Raw genomic sequence first — 18,534 nt, 5'->3', positions numbered from 1 at the left:
AGCTAGGGAACTGTGAGCCCTGAATACAGAACCCAGGAGTCAAACAATTCTGCCATGGCCCTCTGTGGGGCTGCATTCGCCAAGCTGCCTTCAGTAGCCACACCACAGTGATCAGCTTGGTTGTGAGTCCCCCTCTTGCCCACCCGGCAGGACCCAGGCTGGCCGGCACCTCAGAACCTTTCCCGGCAAGTTGTACCTCTCAGTGACTTCATGCTCTCAGCATGTGGAGTGTGTTCTAGTAAACATGAGGAAGTCATAGGACAGCTTTCGAGAATCGGTTTTTGTTGTGTACCTTGTTGAGATAGGCTCTTACAATGTTGCCTTTGCGCAGTGTACCCCAGGAGGGCTGGCCTGCTAGTGTCCATTCAGTTCTTCCTTCTGCCTTCCATCTTGCCAAGGGGTGCTGGGATGGGATTAAAGTCTTTGGCTTGGTGGGTCCCTGGGCTGAGCTATCTTACTGACTTTACTGGCTTTTTTTTTTTTTTTTTGACAGGGTGGTCTTACAAACCTGAACTTAACCTTGCTCTCCTGATCCTCTGGATCCTCCTGGCCCTCCTGGTCCTCCTGATCCTCCTGATTGAGTACTGAGGTTACAGGTTTTGTAGAGACCAAGTTTCTCTTGCTAAAGCTTCCCAGAACATTTCAGTGAAGGGGTTTCTTTAAAAGGTGGATATAGCTAGGGGTTATATAAAGTTAGCACACACCTTCAATCCCAGCACTCAGAAGGTAGAAGTCAGGCCGATCTCTGAGTTCAAGGACAGCCTGGTCGACAGATGCAGATGGAGTTCCAGGATGGTCAGAGCTGCACAAAGAAACCCTGACATGGAGAGAGAGAGAGAGAGAGAGAGAGAGAGAGAGAGAGATGCTAATCATTTTCTGTCAACTGGACATAGCCTAGACATGCCCAGACAAAGGGAGTCTTGACTAAGGGACTGCCTCCATCTGACTGGCCAATGGGCATGTCTCTGAGGTATTTTCTTGACTACTGATGACATGGGAGGACACAGCCCACTAAGAGTAGCTGGACACGCCAGTGAGTAAGCAACATTCTTCCACAGTCTCTGATTCAGCTCCTGCTTCTAGGTTCCCACCGCCTTGAGCCCCTGTCTTAACTTCCCTCATGGGCTGTGATGGGAAAATGGAAGCCAAATAAACCCTCTCCTCTCCCACGTGGTTTCCGTCCGTCAGTGTTTTAACGCAGTGACAGGGGAGCAAGTTAAGAATGGAACAGAAGAGTTCTAGAGCAGGACTGAGAAAGCAGAAGTCAGCTCATGAGTAACTGTGAGAGCTTAGGAAGGCACTTGATCTCCCCAGGCCCGGGTTTCCCCTCTTGCACAGCGGAAACACGCCGGTGAGCCCCACCCTGCCCCTTGGGAGCTGTGAGGGGAAGCCCTCGCTGATAAGGACCCTGCCACCTTGCATATCTCTAGCAGGGCTGCACTGGGGACACCAAGAAGCCGTCGTGTCACTTGGGAAGGGACCATCCTGGTTTCCCTAGGTGGGAAGAATGGTTATAACTCCAGGCCAGCAGGACGGGTTAATGTAAACAAAACTTACAGCTGCCTTGAAATGACGAAGGCAGCCCTGGGGTGTGGCGTGAGCTTTCTCACCCTTTGCCCCGCTACACTGACTGATCTGTCATCTGTTCACTCAAGGGCACCTTCTGAAGAACTTGTGCTCCCAGCTCAGCAACAGGAAGGCATCCAAATGGTCCCAGCCCCTCACCATCCACACATTTTCCAAACTGTCTGCAGGCCATCAGTTAGTTCAGTGGGTGTGACCAGCGTCTTTAGAAGGGGAAGGAGGAGGAGGAGGGAGGGGAGGAGGGGGAGGAGCAGGAGGAAGAAGAAGAGGAGGAAGAGGAGGAGGAGAAAATACACTCCGAGAAGGACTAGTTAGTGGCTTTGTAAGCTCTGGTCCAGCATAGATAAACATGAAGTACGTTTATATATCCAGAGGTAGGACACAGCTCTCGCTGTGAGTCCTAATGAAGAAGCCTGCAGGCCACCAGGCTGTGAATGAAATCCAGCTGTTGTGGGAGTGAGGCCTATGAAATCAGGTAGTTTAGGGGTTGGGGATTTAGCTCAGTGGTAAAGCGCTTGCCTAGCAAGCACAAGGCCCTGGGTTCGGTCCCCAGCTCCGAAAAGAAAAAAAAAAAATCAGGTAGTTTAAAAGCTCACACCTGAGCCAGTTAGCGGTGGCACATATCTTTAAATCCCAGGACTCAGGAAGCAGAGGCAAGCAGATCTCTGTGAGCTCGAGGCCAGCCTGGTATATAGAGCAAATTCCAGGACAGCAAAGGGTTTACAGGAAAAACCCTTTCTCAAAAAACAAACAAACAAAAGCCCACATCTGCTGATGGTTCTCTCCCACAAGCACTGAAAAGTAGAAGTGCATTGGCCCTGAAGTGACACACAGGTAGGGATTGGGGAGGTTTGTCATGTTCAAACTTAGGTGAAAGAGCTAGGGATATGGCTCAGGGGTTAAGCGTAATTGTCACTAAGCTTAAAGACTTGAGTGAAATTTTGAAGATCCATATAGTTCCCCTGATTTCAATCTCCTCCATGAATGTGGCACACACACACACACACACACACACACACACACACACACACACACACGTGTAATAGAAAACAAATGACAGCTAGGAGAAGGTGCAGTTAGTAAAGTGTTTTCAGTCAAGCATGAGGACTTGAGTGTGTCCAGCACCCACAGTCAGGGTCAGCAGTGCATGCCTGATGTCCCAAGGCTGGGGGAACAGAAACAAGAAGGCTCCCTGGCCTGCCAGCCTAGCCAAAGAAGCAAGCTCTGGGTTCAGAGGGAGAGATTATCTCAGTAAGGTGGAAAATAATTGAGGAGGATACCCAGTGTTGCTCCTGCACCATACATCACAAAAAACTGAGTAAGAAAATGAATAACGAGACAACCCACTTCTGTGTTCCAGAACAGAGGACCTGGGGCCCATTTCACTATTGTCTCCAGAAAGCCACGGTCTTGAAAGTGTGGAGCAGGGGGCTGTTGTCACCATCCATGGTGGAAAGTCTTGGGTGCCCTCAGAATATTTGGCTAAGTGGACTATACGTGAAAAGGGTGGAAGAGGGTGTCACCCACCCACACCAAAGTTCTCATGATCAGGTTTCACAGTGCAGCCCTTCCATCAGGAGGCTCTGCCTGGGCTGGGCCCACGATGATACCAGTCACTTGAGTGGGTGTGGCCGGCATGGGTGTTCCAGGAGTTTCCTTGAGAAGAATGGGCCAGTACAAATTCTATTGCAAAGAATACACCATAGATTATAGAAGTTTTAACATAAAGAGGTTTTTCCTGACTCACCACTCTGGAGGTTTGAGGTTAAAGGGCCACATCTGTTGTTGACCTTGCTCACTGAGTCCCAGAGTGTCAAAAGACGTTGCATGGCTAAAGCCAGGAGACTTGCATGTCCCTTCCATTCTCTCCTTCCCCTTATGAAGCTACCATCCAACGACCTTACCCTTGTCCCTTCCAAACATGTCCCACTGCAGACCACAGATGAGTTTTCTCATCCTCATAAATGTTTAAAACCTTGGCAAGCCCGGGGTCTCCCTAGCTGTTCCTGGTGGTCCCTAACAGGCTCTCCCTCTAGTCTATTTCCAGTACTTTCTGGCATCTCCAACCCATACAACTAGGAACCCACAGCTCTACACGGTGCTGGGGTGCAGACCAGAGCATCCATTACTCATCTTTCATCAGAGGAGCTTCTTCTGGTAGTAGATGCTTATTAACAAGACATTCACAGGGCTGGAGAGATGGCTCAGTGGTTAAGAGCACTGACTGCTCTTCCAGAGGTCCTGAGTTCAAATCCCAGCACCCACGTGGTGGCTCACGACCATCTGTAATGGGGTCCGATGCCCTTTTCTGGTGTGTCTGAAGCGAGAAACAGTCTACTCATGTAGATAAGGTAGATAAATCTTTTTTTAAAAAGATCAAAATATATCATATAAAAATTCATTAATAGGACAGCCAGAGCTATATAGAAACACCCTGTCTCAAAAACTGTCTACATGTAATACATGTGAATAGTATTTTGCCTGCACATACATCTGTGTCCCACATGCATACCTGCTGCCCAGGGAGGCCAGAAGAGGGTGTTGGATCCCTTGGAACTGGAGTTACAGAAGACTGTGACCTTCCACATGGGTGCTGGGAATCAAAATCAGGCCTCAAGGGGCACCCCATGCTCTTAAATGCGGAGCCTTCTGTCCAGCTCCTGTTCCTTCTACTACATCGCAGGAGGCGCAAACCACTGCAGGAACCCATGGCATCCATATCTGCAGAACACTATCATCGCCACTGACCATTACCTTAAGAGGTGGTTTAAGAAGCTGTTGAAGATGGGGGTGGGGCCTTTAGCCACTCCTTAGCCTCAATCGAGTGGAGTAGGTAGAAAAGGAATCCAAGAGCCAGATCTGGGGGCCCACAGCTGCAATCCCACTACCTGAAAGGCTGAGGTAGGGAGATCTTGTCAGTCTGGGCTATTAGCAAGTACCAGACCAACAAGGAAAGAGGGCAGTGTCCATCCATCATCCTAGAGTTCCTACACAGTCCGGAAGTGAAGGGCTGGATGTAGCTTAGAGTGTGGTGAGCAAGGGTAGGAACAGGAGAGACTTCTACATGGTGGAAGAGGAGACCAGGCCCCTGAGAGTTACCCTGTGACCTTACACACGGGCCACAGCACTCACACACCTGCCCACACACATGCACAGATGTACATAAATAAGAAGGGAAGGAGGGAGAGGGGGAGGGGGGAACAGAGGGAAGAAAGAGGGAAAAAAAGTGAAAGACAACGGCCAGGTTTCCCTTCAAGATGGTTCAGTGGTTAAAGGCACTGGTTGCTCCTCCAAAGGATCCAAGTTCAATTCCCAGCACCTGCATGGAAACTCTCACCCATCTGTAACTCCAGTTCAATTCCCAGCTCCTGCATGGGAACTCTCACCCATCTGTAACTCCAGTTCCAGAGGATCCAACACACACATGTGGGCAAAACACCAATACACATAAAATAATAATAAATAATTTAAACATATTTAAAAAAAAAAAAAAGGTCAGGTTTCTGTTTGGTCCTGTATTGTCCCCATCCAAAAGACACTCTCAGAAGCCAGGTTGTGGCTTAGCTCCTGAAACTTGTGAACTGTAATAAATAAACTCACTGGTGACTAGAATCCTAAGAGGTTGCAGCTCTTGAGAACCCAGGGTCTGCAGGAACCGTGTCTATAGGACTCTCCGACCATGGTGGCAGGTTCATGACCCTTCCAGAGCCAAGGTATATGGTTTCCAATGTGGAATTCAAAGACAGCCCGAGGGGTTGAGGATTTAGCTCAGTGGTAGAGCGCTTGGGTTCAGCCTGGGTTCAGTCCTCAGCTCCAGAAAAATAAATAAATACATACATACATACATACATACATACATACATACATACATACATAAAGACATCTGTGCTGTGTCCTTCTCTTCTGTCTTGGTTGCAAATCCAGATTCCCATTCTCCTACAACTGGTTGACCAGCCATTCCAAGACGTTTAGGAGCCCAAAAGGCAGACCAGGGGAAAGGCTACCTCAGGACATTACCAGCTGAGTTCAAGAGGCCCTCCAGGTACTCCCTGGGGCCCTCAGGTAGGTTAATTCCAGGAAACCGCTTTTTCTCCCTTGCTGTTTCTTTTTGAGTATATGGCAAACTAAAAAATTTCCTCACAGATGATTGAAGAACCAAAATTAGGGGATCTAACTCAGCTTGGGGATTTTGCTGTTGTGATAGGCACTTTGCTCTACATTGCTAAATATAAAGACTGTAACACCAGGCCTCAGATCCATGGCCATCGTGACAGGATGCCGTGGGTCTCTAGACCTCCTCCTCGATATCCTCCATCCAGTCCCCAGGGTAGTTAAGCCAAGAGACATGAATGTTCCCATGGAAATACTCTGGATCCCCAAAGACGAAAAAGAAAAGTTAGGATAAGATTTAAGAAAATGAGAATGTTTGGGTCAGAGTGTGACTTTCATTTTCTCTCATTGAACAACAATGTTTTACATTAAAGTCTATGAAAAACGGGTCTAGGGAAGTTGGTGGTGAGAGCACTGGCTGGTCTTCCAGAGGACCAGGGTTAGATGCCCACACTCAGACAGCTCACAACTATCTTGTAACCTCGAGCTGAGGGGAATCCAACACCCAAAGGACACTGCACACATGTGACACACAGTTATACACATGGAGCCAAAACACTCATACATGTAAGAAATAATTTAATAATATCACCCATAACTCCTGAGAGCTCGTGTGCTGGGGTCCTATCTCTAATGACATGGGAACTCTCCATAGGGTCACCAGCACTCAGTGACATCTTAGAGGATAATTAAGGCACCTCAGTGAGCAGTGTACACCTGGCAAAAGCCTGAAAGCCAGCCATGGCTTTCAGAACCCCATGGTTGCCCAAACTGCTACGCACACAACCAGGCAACGGCTGCTACCTGAAGAAAGCTCTTCCTGAATGTGTCGTTCAACAAAGCTCATTAACTGGTCCCCTGCTCAGAAACCTAGGGGCCCAGAGGACTGCGCGCGCGCACACACACACACACACACACACACACACACACACACACACACACACGCACGCACACATGCAGGCATACACACATGCACACGCACATGCACACACACACACATGCACACACACAGGCACTCAGACACACGCACACACACACACACACACACACACGGACACACAGGCAGGCACACAAAGATATATTTACATCTTTGTACTGTATTTATGTCTATGCACCTCATACCACAGAGGCGAGTTATATATAAGAACACTGTCGCTGTCTTCAGACACACCAGAAGAGGGCATCAGATCCCATTACAAATGGTTGTGAGCCACCATGTGGTTGCTGGGATGTGAACTCAGGACCTCGGGAAGAGCAGTCAGTGCTCTAACCACTGAGCAATCTCTCCAGCCCCATTGATTCTTGATAACTGCATATTAAGGCCTGGTCCTTGTTCTCCTGCCCATCAGCTCTTTGCTTCTCACACTGACCTATGGAGATGTCATCAGCACTGAAAAAGAGGCTGTGGCCAGCCAGAGACTGAACCTTCAGAGATTCTGAAGGGTTGATGGGTTGTCAATGAAAGGGTTCTGAAATCAGCTAAGAGGTGCCCCGGGCAGGTCTGTGAAGATAATTCCAGAGGGTCTGGAATCTATGTTGCTTGCCTTCAGTTGTTGGGGAACATGTCTGTCCCCATGGTTGCTGCCAGAACTACGGACTGAGCAGCTACTGGGAGTCTTGAGGTCTCCAGTGAGCAGATGGCCACTCTGAACTACCGGACCCTACTGTGTAAGTCAGCCTACTGAATTCACTTTAACAGTATAGACAGAGTCTGATGGTTCTGTTCCTCCACAGAACTCTGCCTAATACAGAAGAGACAGGCACGGCCCTTGAAAGGTTTCCTGAGATGCTTTTAACCTTGAGACTGACTTTGAGTTTGTAAAGGACAGGGTCATCCAGTCACCAGGGGACACACTTCAAACCAGAGCTGGAGAGCCTGCCTGAAAGCTTAGCTGAATGAGGAGCTACTCATTACAGAAGATGCTTTCGGTCCCTTGGATAAATACGAATATTTAAGATTTCCCCACGATTAAATTTTCACTGTGCATCCATGTACAGAGGGGAGGTGTGTGTGAGTACATTGCAACATAACATTTGAGGATTTTTAGTGATTTTTTTTCCACAAATTTTGAAATGTCAAGGGTATATATCTCTCCGAGGATGCAGCCCATGGCACATTTCAGATTTAAGAGAAGAAGAAAAAAATTGATGGATTTAAGAGACCAAGGAGTGGAGCTGAAAGCTGCAATTTAAAAGCTGTGAATCCACTAAGTTTTCAGTTAATTTACAAGCCATCTCAGTGGAAAATGCTCTCCTTGGGTAATCCAAGGGAACTGTTTTGGAACTGAAACTGAAGGCAGCCCTGTAAGAGCGTTTGCTTGCTGGATAAAACGATCAAACTCGGATGAAAGGCACCGGCAAGCAATAGGCTCTCATTACAGAGGACAGTGTGCTGCTCTGGCTTCCACAGCTCAGCCCAACCCCAGCCTCACAGCCCAGCCAGCCTGCAACGGTACCATTTTCAATTTTATGGTGCAATGAGGTTTGTAGTAAATATTTATTAGCTGCTTAATAAAGGTAATTAAATTTCTGGCCAATCCATACGTGGCTCTTATGAGAGTTAGCAAAGATTTACCTTCAAGTCTAAAAGGATCCAATAGAATAAAGTGGCATAGACATTAACATTAGAGTGAAATTTTCATGCCTGATACAGCAGTAGGGGTGAGGGCTTCCTATCCTGAGTCCTGGCCCTTCTATGTCCTTGGTAAAAAGTCACCTCATCTCTCCCAAAAGACCAATGTCAAAGAACCATTCACTCTGCTGGACTTGCAGGTACCTGCTCAGTGCTGGGCTTATCTACGTTAGGATCCTTAAATGACAAGGTCCTCCAGTGGAAACCAATGTAGAGCAGTTCTTTGGCCAACCTCTGTGGTGAAGGGATGGCCCAGACCATGCCACAGTCACTCTGGACCCTCTGATGCCACCCACCCATTAACCCCTGAAATAACTTCCTGTCAGAATGACTTGACCAGCAATTCTATTCCTAGGTATTTTTCTAGAAGGATGGAAAACTTCTGTTCACACACAAGCGGGCACATTGGTGCTCAGAAACAGCACTCGTGGCAATACTCCAAGAGGCAGAGACAGACAGCCAAATGTTCATAGATAGGTGACAAGGTAAGCTACCTGGGCAATAGGGACATGGGCACCTCTAAAACAAGAGTGACGAGCATCTGAAAGACCAAGATAGCGTGTTAGCTCCAGGAGGGCTTTCCGACCTCCTTTGCCTGCGTGGGACCCTGTGTAGACCTTTGCCCAGCTCTGGAACAGTGCAACTGGAGCAGGTGAGAATCAAGGGTGCTCCAGTGAGTCACGCAGGGGCACACTTCCCAGGGAGCCAGGCAAGGACGGATGGGTACTTCTAGGAGGAAGGGGCCACACACACAGTTGAACTGAAGGTGGGAAGAGGGCCGGCTCCCGAAAGCCGGCCTGAGAACACAGCTTTTCCAGACACAAGATGGTGACAGATGGTCTCCGCGATACTCAGCAGGCTGTCAGCGTGAGATGCTTTTCTAGCTTTTTCTTCTTAGTGGAATATTGGGACCTCAGGCTGACCCAGAACCAGGCAGGGCCCAACGGTATCTGAGGGTCTTGCTGTGACAGATTAGAGATGGAGCCTTTTATAAAGGCCTTTGACAGAACAAGATACTGGGGACAGATCGGAAGTCCCTCACTCGGGATCCACCCTTCCTTCCTTTGTCCCTCCCTCCCTCCATCCCTCCCTCTTTCCTTCCTTTCTTCCTTCCTTCCTTCCTTCCTTCCTTCCTTCCTTCCTTCCTTCCTTCCTTCCTCCCTCCCTCCCTTCCTTTCTTCCTTCCTTCCTTCCAAGAGCACAGTTTTGTCTTGGGGTGCACCTTGGTGTTGGACTCTGGTTGAGTAAACCAATGGTTCTACTATCCTGTTATTGGCTTAGCGTGGGTCATGTGACCCAATCCTAGCCAATAAGAAGTGAGAGAATGACTAGGAGTGGGGGGGGGAATGCCAAGATATAAAAAGACGAATCAACAGCCATGAAGATGGCCTCTCTTCTGTTGTGAGAGTCACTAGATGACAGAACCATGATTGCCAAGAAGGGAGCCAGAGCCAAAGGGTCAAGATGATGCCGAAGTGTCAGGTGTGGTAGTAGCCACTTTTAATTCCGGCACTTGGGAGACTGAGGCAGGAGGATTGTGAATTCAAAGCCAGACTGGGATACATAGTAAAACTCTGACTTATCAATCTGAGAGCTGGAGATGTGGCTCAACAATAGTGCATTTGTTTAGCATGCACAAAGCCCTGGGATCCATTCCCAGCAACGAAAACGGAGCTTCGAGGCCAAACTGGTCAGCACACAGTTGCCCTTCAGCTTCTTCTTATCACCGAAACCGTTGTCTTGGATGCATCTGACCACAGCTGATTCACCTGAGCTGACGGGCTGTCAAACACTGTCAATCCCTGAGGACCGAGAAGTCCACTGATAGACACGTCTCAGTCTTTGCCCACGATCACGCATACCGGAGAGACTTCGGTTTGTGAGGAGGGACGGTTCGTTTTGATTCACGGATTTGGGAATTGAGTTCATCATTGATTGATCCTGCCGCTTGGGGGCCTGTGAAGGCTTATTTTGACTCATAGTGCGAGGTACGAGCCCATCAACGGAGAGGATGGCTCAGCTGCTCTATTTCTGCTGCAGGGGTATGTGTCAGCTGATAATGTTGTGAATGTCAGGCTCTGCTATCCTTTCCTTCAGTCTAGAATCGCCAGCCCATGGAATGTCCCTACCCATGCCCACGGTAGGTTTTCCCTCCTCCATTAAGCCCTCATGGGCCCCTCATCCCTCACACACACACCCAGAGGTTGGTGTTCTAGGTGGTTCTGAGTCCTACCCAGGGAACAAAAGAGGGAAAAAGACAAATACCCCATTGGAGGGCACACACCCACGTCAGGTTCCCTCCTCCTAGGCCTTGCTTCTTAATGCTTACACCACATCCAAATGGTGCCACCCTGGGGTCTAAGCCTCTATCATTCAGGCCTCTGGAGAGGCTGAAGTTACAAACCGCCACCAAGAACATTAGGCACATTAGATAGTTTCCACAAACGTTTCTAATTCAGCCTCCTGGTCATTTACTTTTGGAAATGTGTTCTCACTCCCAGAGCATGCCTGCTGAGATACCCTGGGCCTGAGAGGTATACTGTGACCTCGGACTCATTGTCAGGAAAGAAAAATGGCTGCTTGGCATGTGAGAATTCTGTCAGAACCTTTCCTTGTAGGTACCCCAGTTTCATACCAAACAAGAAAGGCTACCAGAAGCCATTAGTTCCACAGCCTCCAACCTCCCAGAAGGCCTCTAAGAGTCTAAGGCCCTGAGCTGGCACCATATCCTTCTCTCTGGGGAGGAGATCCTGAAGTTATGTCACAGGGAACATGAGAACAAGGATCTCAAGGATAAGGGACTTGGGTTAAGAACAGGAACCATGCAAAGACAGAAAGCCATTGCCAAGGCCCCTGAGGCTCTTGACACCGTGAGTCTGAAAGCCACTAAAGAGGACAAGCCAGGGACGGAGCCAAATCCAGGGGCACGTGCCTTCAGTACCTAGCGCTCGGGCAGAGACAGACAGGGCTCTGAGTTCGAGGCTAGCCTAGTCTACAGTGTGCATTCCAGGACAGCCAGCAGCCTACATGGAGAAACCGTGTCTCAAAAAACAAATAAACAAACAACAAAGGAAAGAGAAAAAGTAATCTCTTCAATCCTTGGTACTACAAGATAAAATAACTCCAAAAGTGGCCTCCCCGCCAGAAGCCAGAGGTCCCTAGTTTCAGAGTGCAAGGAGATTTGGCTCCAGGAATGAGACAGGTTGGTTGGGGCAGTTCTCAGGCCTCCCCAGGCACCAGGCAGGCTCCTGAATTCCGGTGTCTGCATAAACCTCTGCCTCAGTTTCCCCTACTGCTATTCCCTATTGTTGGAATTATCCCCCCCACCCCTTGACCATCCCCACCCCTCCACCCCCCACCCCCATCATGAAGTACTCTGCTGAGGAACATCTGCTTCCGCGGCTCAGGGCCCCGCCCACATCTGCTTCCTCGGCTCTGACTTCACAGTCCTCTGCAGCTGCCGCTGTGCTTTTCCAGCAGAGCCTTTTAAAGATGTAATAGTTGAGGACTGTAAGAAGAGCCCAGACTATTAAGACCTCATTTCTCTTTGAAAATATCTCATGCAGTATTCCGCTCCATAATTAAAGCTAAGTTTCACCTATCTAAATAAACGGGGAAAGGCTGTTTGACTCTGGTGTCCTCGACTGACTCTTCAGGGCTAGTGTCCCTTGCTGCACTCTGCCACAAGATTGATTTGCACATCCTGGGCTTTCTAAACTCATTTTCTTCTGCTCTCCGGCCTCACTGGCCAAGTCACCGACCTTCCCAATATATCAGCGGTCTTCAGATGCACAGACAGGTCAACCAGATGCCGATGCCCATTGGCCAATCCCAAAATACGGGTTTATATATATTCTAGACACACAGCGACAGCTATACTTAGGATGTAGAGTTCAGTCTCACTGAACCACAGTGAGCTCATCGCCTCTGGAAATCCTGGAGCATCCATCTACGGACTTTGCCAGGCATCTCTCTGTGCCAGGGTATCAAGGTCCTCGGAGTGACCCCCTATTGGAGGTGTCCTGAGGGCTGAGGCTATGGTGAGGGCAAACAGGAAGAGGGGAAGAAAGGCTGGCCATGCTGAGTCACACACCCTGAGCTTTTCTTTCGAGAGTCAGTCAGATACCACACTCTGAGTGTTGGTTGTCTCAGGGCTATGGTGTCCTATTGGTGTCAAGGTGGTGCAGTGCAGGGAGATTTGCAGATCTCTCTGACCAATATGCTCAGACATGATGGTGACCGTTGGACAAATGAGCAACTGCGGGAGATACTTGCAAAGCAGGATGGGATGAAAGCTGAAAATTTCCTCTCTGTGGCCACCCTGTGTGGTTAGATGCCTAAGAAATTTCTGTGCTCAGTGTAGACAGCTCAGACCATTGGATCTCAACATGTGGGCTGTGACCCCTTTAGGGGGTCAAAAGACCCTTTCACAGGGGTCACATATCAGATATTTACTGTGCTGGCTGGTTTTGTGTGTCAACTTGACACAAGCTGGAGTCATCACAGAGAAAGGAGCCTCCCTTGAGGAAATGCCTCCATGAGACCTAGCTATAAGGCATTTTCTCAATTAGTGATCAAGGGGGGAGGACCCAGCCCATTGTGGGTGGCGCCATCCCCTGGGCTGGTGGTCCTGGGTTCTATAAGAAAGCAAGCTGAGCAAGGCAGGGGAAGCAAGCCAGTAAGTAACATCCCTCCATGGCCTCTGCATCAGCTCCTGCTTCCTGCCCTGTGTGAGTTCCAGTCCTGACTTCCTTTGGTGATGAACAGCAATGTGGAAGTGTAAGCTGAATAAACTCTTTCCTCCCCAACCTGCTTCTTGGTCCTGATGTTTGTGCAGGAATAGAAACCCTGACTAAGACAGAGCAGGGGTGTGTGTGTGTGTGTGTGTGTGTGTGTGTGTGTGTGTGTGTAAAATGGGGGTATTCCTCTTCTCCTGGGGTCTCTTCATTCTGTACCCTCCTACCCACATGTATCCGAAGCCTAGGGCCCAGCCATGCTGCAGGCCCTGACCCAGAAGGCCAGTGAGAAGCCACTTGTCTCAGTTGCGCTTCAAGAGAGCCAGCGACTCAGCACCAGGTCCAGGTTTCCAGGAAACAGACTTAAGGGATCATTGTTAGGAACACAGAACTTTTTTGTCTGTGGGTCCCAATAAAGCCATTTTCACTTTGCATTGAGGAAAACTGAGAATCGTGACTGTTCCTTTCTCCTATGTGGACTTGGGGTTTTAGAAAGCTCTTCCTGGAGTCCTGAAGTGTGTGACTGAGGCCTCACTTCTATGCTTCAGCTCTACCTGACCCCTAGTGGCACCCAGCTGCCTGCAGCCGGTACTCTGGGAGAGAAAGGGTAGGCAGGCAGCTAGCAAGAGACCTCCCGGACACATAGGTGTTGATCAGTCTGGGTCCTGAGAAATACTCCAAAGAGAGAAGCCCTACAGCGAGGGAGGGTCTGTGATCAGTGGACGCCGATGGCAGTAATGATAGAACCTCCTCTGTCAGGAGGGCCTCCTGGGTTTATCCCATGGTTCCCTTAATGCCTACTCCAGTGGAAATGATACATTATTTCTGTTTTAGAGCTAAGAGAACTGAAGCCCAAGGGAGCTCCTTGCTATGAATCACACATCTGCTAATTAGTGAGCTGGCATGTGTGCACATGTGTGCACAGCGTCCTCTGGCAAAATCCTGGCTCTCTAAAATCCTGGCTCTCTAGTGTGTCCTCCTGGAAATCGTCCTTCCTCTCTCCCATCTGCAGCCTCCTGTCCATCATCTTCACCGATATGGACAGTTCTAGAAACCCCTAAAATGGAGCCTGTGCACCCAACATGAATCAGGGCTTTGGAATGGACTTACATATGGCCTTGTTCCAGTGACCCCAGTGAATCCTCAGAGAGCCCCACCTGAGCCCTGACCACCACCACCCTTCCACACTGCAGCCCTCAGACCTGCAGGCTGCTGCCGAGAGTAGCTGAGCCCAGTGAGCACCTCCTCAGCCCAGTGAGGAGAAGCCTGGTCCCTACCTGCTGTGCAGCAGGGCCCTGGGATTCATGAGGCCTACTGATCTTTAACCTCTTGGCAAGGTCGCAAGCCTCCAGACCTTTCTCTTGTGGGTCACTACATCCAACAAACACTTCACCTTCCTCCCCAGAGGCCATGCTGCTGAGAACTCTGGCTGAGTAGGGCCCAAGTCTGCATTCACAGTGGACCTGTACTGTGCCCCAACTTCTGCACAGATATGGTAGACACGCCCACAAGACCTGGCCAGGAGTGAGTGGCTTTAGGCTCTCAGACCCAGGTTTCCTCCCTTTGTCTACTGCTCCCCTTTCTTTACTTTTCTTTCTTCTTTCTTTCTTTCTTTCTTTCTTTCTTTCTTTCTTTCTCTTTCTTTCTTTCTTTCTTTCTTTCTTTCTGTCTTTCTTTCTTTTGGATAATGTCTCTCTGTGTAGCTCTGGCTAGCCTAAGAACTCTGTAGACCAGGCTAGCCCCAAATTCAAAGATCTGCCTTCATCTACTTCCCCAGGTCTGGGATTAAAGTCATGACCACCACCATCCACTCCTTCCTTCCTTCCTTCCTTCCTTCCTTCCTTCCTTCCTTCCTTCCTTCCTTCCTAGTAATACCTATGGAACCCACCCGGCTCTCTTCTTTCTTTTGTATTTTCATACGGGGTCTCACTAAGTGGTCCAGGCTGGCTTCGATCCTCCTGCCTCAGTCTCCCAAGAAGTAGGGAATACAGGCCTGCTAGATAGACGTAGGTTTTTCTGGCAGCAGGCAGAACTGTTCAGGAGTGTCAGGGTGTACTGGCCCAGGACACCTTAGCCCTTGCGCCAGCAGTCATGGGCAGGTACCCATCCCTTCCTGTGGGCTGAAGCAGGTGTCCTGTGAGCCTCTCCTTAGGATCTCGCTCCTCAGAACTGCCACTCATGCCCCATGAAGACTGAGTCTTGCTAAGAAGGCCCAGCAGGTCTAGCCCTGTTACCAGAATCAGGGTCAAAGCCTAGAGGCTCTAACAGGCTAGGCTCTGCCACCCTTCCTCAATCCACCAATTAAAGTGACGGTTGTACGGTTGTACGGGAAAGCAGAAAAAGGAACAAATAAAGCAGCCCAGTGACCCCAGGCCATCATGGGGGACCTATCATACGGTTTGCCTTAAGTAGGCAATAAATACGGCTAGCCTTAAGAAGTCCTGGTTAAGGGGTGGGCTCATCCTTCACTGACCTGTCTGGTTTGAGCGCCTGGCTTCCAGTGTCCAGCCAACTGTCAAAAATGTGTGGAAGATAAGCTCCACTGTGGCCAGCCTCAGACTCCACTGTGGCCAGCCTCAGCCCCTCCCTTCTCCTGCCATGAGATTCCCATGAGAATTTCAATCCCTGGGCTCTGTTGTCTAAGTAGCCTGATTGCCCGAGAGAGACACCAGGGTCTCTCTTTACTCCCACCAGGACAGTGACCTGGAACCCACAGAGGTGACCGCCCCAGCCCCCCAGGCTTCAGTGGCTCTCCCAGGCTTTCCTTATTCCTCCAATATTAACTGCCCACACCAGGCCTTGTTTCTTAGGGTGGTTTTTGCCAGATCTCTGACCTCTGACCTCTCTGAGCTTTCCCTTCCTCATCCAGAAAGGGATCTGAGAATGGCCTGGACGGCCAGCTTTCTAAGAGGGTCCCCAGCTTTCTAAGAGGGTCCTTAGGGCTGCCATGGCTTAGACACATCCGAATCAGGTGGGGGAGGGAAGGCCATTCAGGGAACTGTCTCGAACCAGGAGCTGGGGTCCAGATGTCATTCGCTGATTTGTGGTACAGCTTTTGACTTGCTGATGCCCATTTGCTGCCTCTGGGTTTGCACAGATTTCTCCAACCAAACTCCCTGCTGCTTCCTGCCTAATTCAGGCAAAAACCAGAATGTTCTGCCTTGCACGCACTCACTCAGCCTCTGCCGCAGCACAAGCTGGATAACGGATGGCAGGCCCTGCCCCCACCTGCTCTGGGAAAACAAACATTGTGATTAGCCAGAAAGACTCAGCCAGGCAGCCAGGAGGGAGGGAAGCCATACAGAGATGTCAGCTCCTGGAACACTCCCGGGAGCAGAAGCTTCAGGGATTGGCCCCGCCCGCCATGGGGACAGGCACTAAGAGGCAGAAGCCTGCAATACCGCCCTCCCTTCCCCAGGGTCCAGTCCAGAGGTAGATCTTCAAGATCTGTCTGGGCTGTGCTCAGACTTTGGGAAACACAGTGGCATCGGGAACTCTATGCAGAGCAGGGTCAGGAGCTGCCTTGACCCAGGCTAGCTTTGCCAAGGCAGGCTCCTAGCTGCTTCAATACAGTCCAGAGTCCTCAGGGAGCAGCCTGCTCCCCAGTGGGGAGTTCCTGTACAGAGCCCTGATATTACGCATACTGATTTTCGAGGCCATAGCCTGTCACTGCTACAGCGCCTTGGAGAGTTCGGGACCAGATCCTCCTCTAACCCAGGTGCCAGCTCTGGGGTGCAGGCTCTGGACAAGAGTCGGCGACAGTGCAGGGCTGGCTTCTGCTGCAGAAGTGGAAATGACGATAGGTGCTTCCCTCCCTCCTCTGGGCCTTGTAGGAACATGTGACAGTCACAGCATGGCCCTGGGGAAGAGAGGTCTTGGGGCCTCAGAGGCTGTGGTGTGCTGGGGTGGTTTGCTTATAGCATCCTTGTGGCTAAAAATATACCAACCCTTGTAAGCAGCTCTCCCTGGCCATGCCACAGGTGGTGGGAGCAGAATATGCAAGTATAATCTAGAAATGGGTGGGCCTGGGCGTCTTCTGATGAGCGTCCCAGTCAGAAGTAGAGGACGACCCAGGCAGAGGAAGGGCTGGACCACAGTACAACTAAGTCACAGGCCACACAGACTAAAGAGTTGGTGAAGGGCCAGCCTAACCAAGAGGCCCCTAGGGCTTCCAGGGCTGGAACTGGGCTTCTGGCCCCTAAACTGCTATGTCCAAGCTGAGCCCTCACACACAAACCTGGGCACCATGGATCTGACCTCATGTGAGCATGGCAGAGAGCAGGTGGCTGGGGCTGACCCGAGGCTTGGGGGTCAGCAGAGGACTAGGCTCCCTGGAGCTGATGTTTCCAGAACTGAGAGGGAAAGGCACCAGACAAGATCCCTGTGAAGGGGTAAAGTTGCAGGCTTGGGAAACAAGAGCCAAGACCTCGTAGCAAGCTCTAGGAACACCAGACAGCTGCAGGGAACAGGCTATTAGACTTTCAATCTCAAACTTCTTAAGTGACTTGCTCTGCTTGCTAAAAAGGTTCACTCACCAAAACACAGCCACCAGGGCGCCAGGCATCGGGGTAGAGGCCCGGGCCACACTCTCAGACGACGAGCTCATGTTTTCAAAATATCAACCCCTTGTGACTATTTCCAGCTTGGCCGGAGGAGCGGGCTTTTCATCAGTGAGCCAGAGCTACCAGCTTCAGGGCCTGGAGTTGGACCCCGCAGCACCAGGGGCCTGTAGACCCGGGACAGGTACTAGGAGCCTGCATTGAGGCGAGGTTCAGGTCTGCCTGCTGCAGAAGCTGACTAGCCAGCCAAAGGCTAATGTGGCGTTTGAGCATGTGACCCCAGCCCAACCTGTGTCTGTCAAACCTCTCTCCTTCCACTGGGCGAGCATCAGGGAACCTTGGCAATGTGCTGCTTTTGCTCTGACAATGCTGCCCACTGCTCAGGCTCTACCTGGTCCTGTAAGTGGAGGAGACATAATAACACACATAATAACACGCCCGGAGCACTCAGAAGCCAAGGGTTCGCTGCAGGGGGGCACTAGGCCACTTCTTGCGCCCCGGGGATCCGTGCTTCACTACCAACTGTCATTTATTAGCTTTGCTGACATTCCTGGGAGTGGGCTGTTAAAATCTCCAGCAATTGCGATTCATTCTTGCCTCCCTTTTGTTCCAACGCCTTTGCTTCCTGTACTGCGAAGCTTCTTACAGAGGCATGCATATTCATAGCCGTGACATCCTTCTGATGAGCTGACCTTTCTATTGTAGAGAGCTCTCCCTCTCTGTCTCTTATAATGTGCTTGCCTGGAAGCCTGTTTCCGGCAACAGGGAATGGCTGCCAGCTGCCAGGCTCCATGGCTACATGGACATCTTTCTACCACTTTCCTTCCTTCCTTCCTTCCTTCCTTCCTTCCTTCCTTCCTCCCTCCCTCCCTCCCTCCCTCCCTCCCTTCCTTCCTTCCTTCCTTCCTTCCTT

This window comes from Rattus norvegicus, chromosome 6 (genome assembly GCF_036323735.1).
Source record: "Rattus norvegicus strain BN/NHsdMcwi chromosome 6, GRCr8, whole genome shotgun sequence".
NCBI lineage: Eukaryota > Metazoa > Chordata > Mammalia > Rodentia > Muridae > Rattus > Rattus norvegicus.
The sequence above is the reverse complement of the archived record's forward strand: the minus strand, read 5'-3'. Positions refer to the sequence as shown.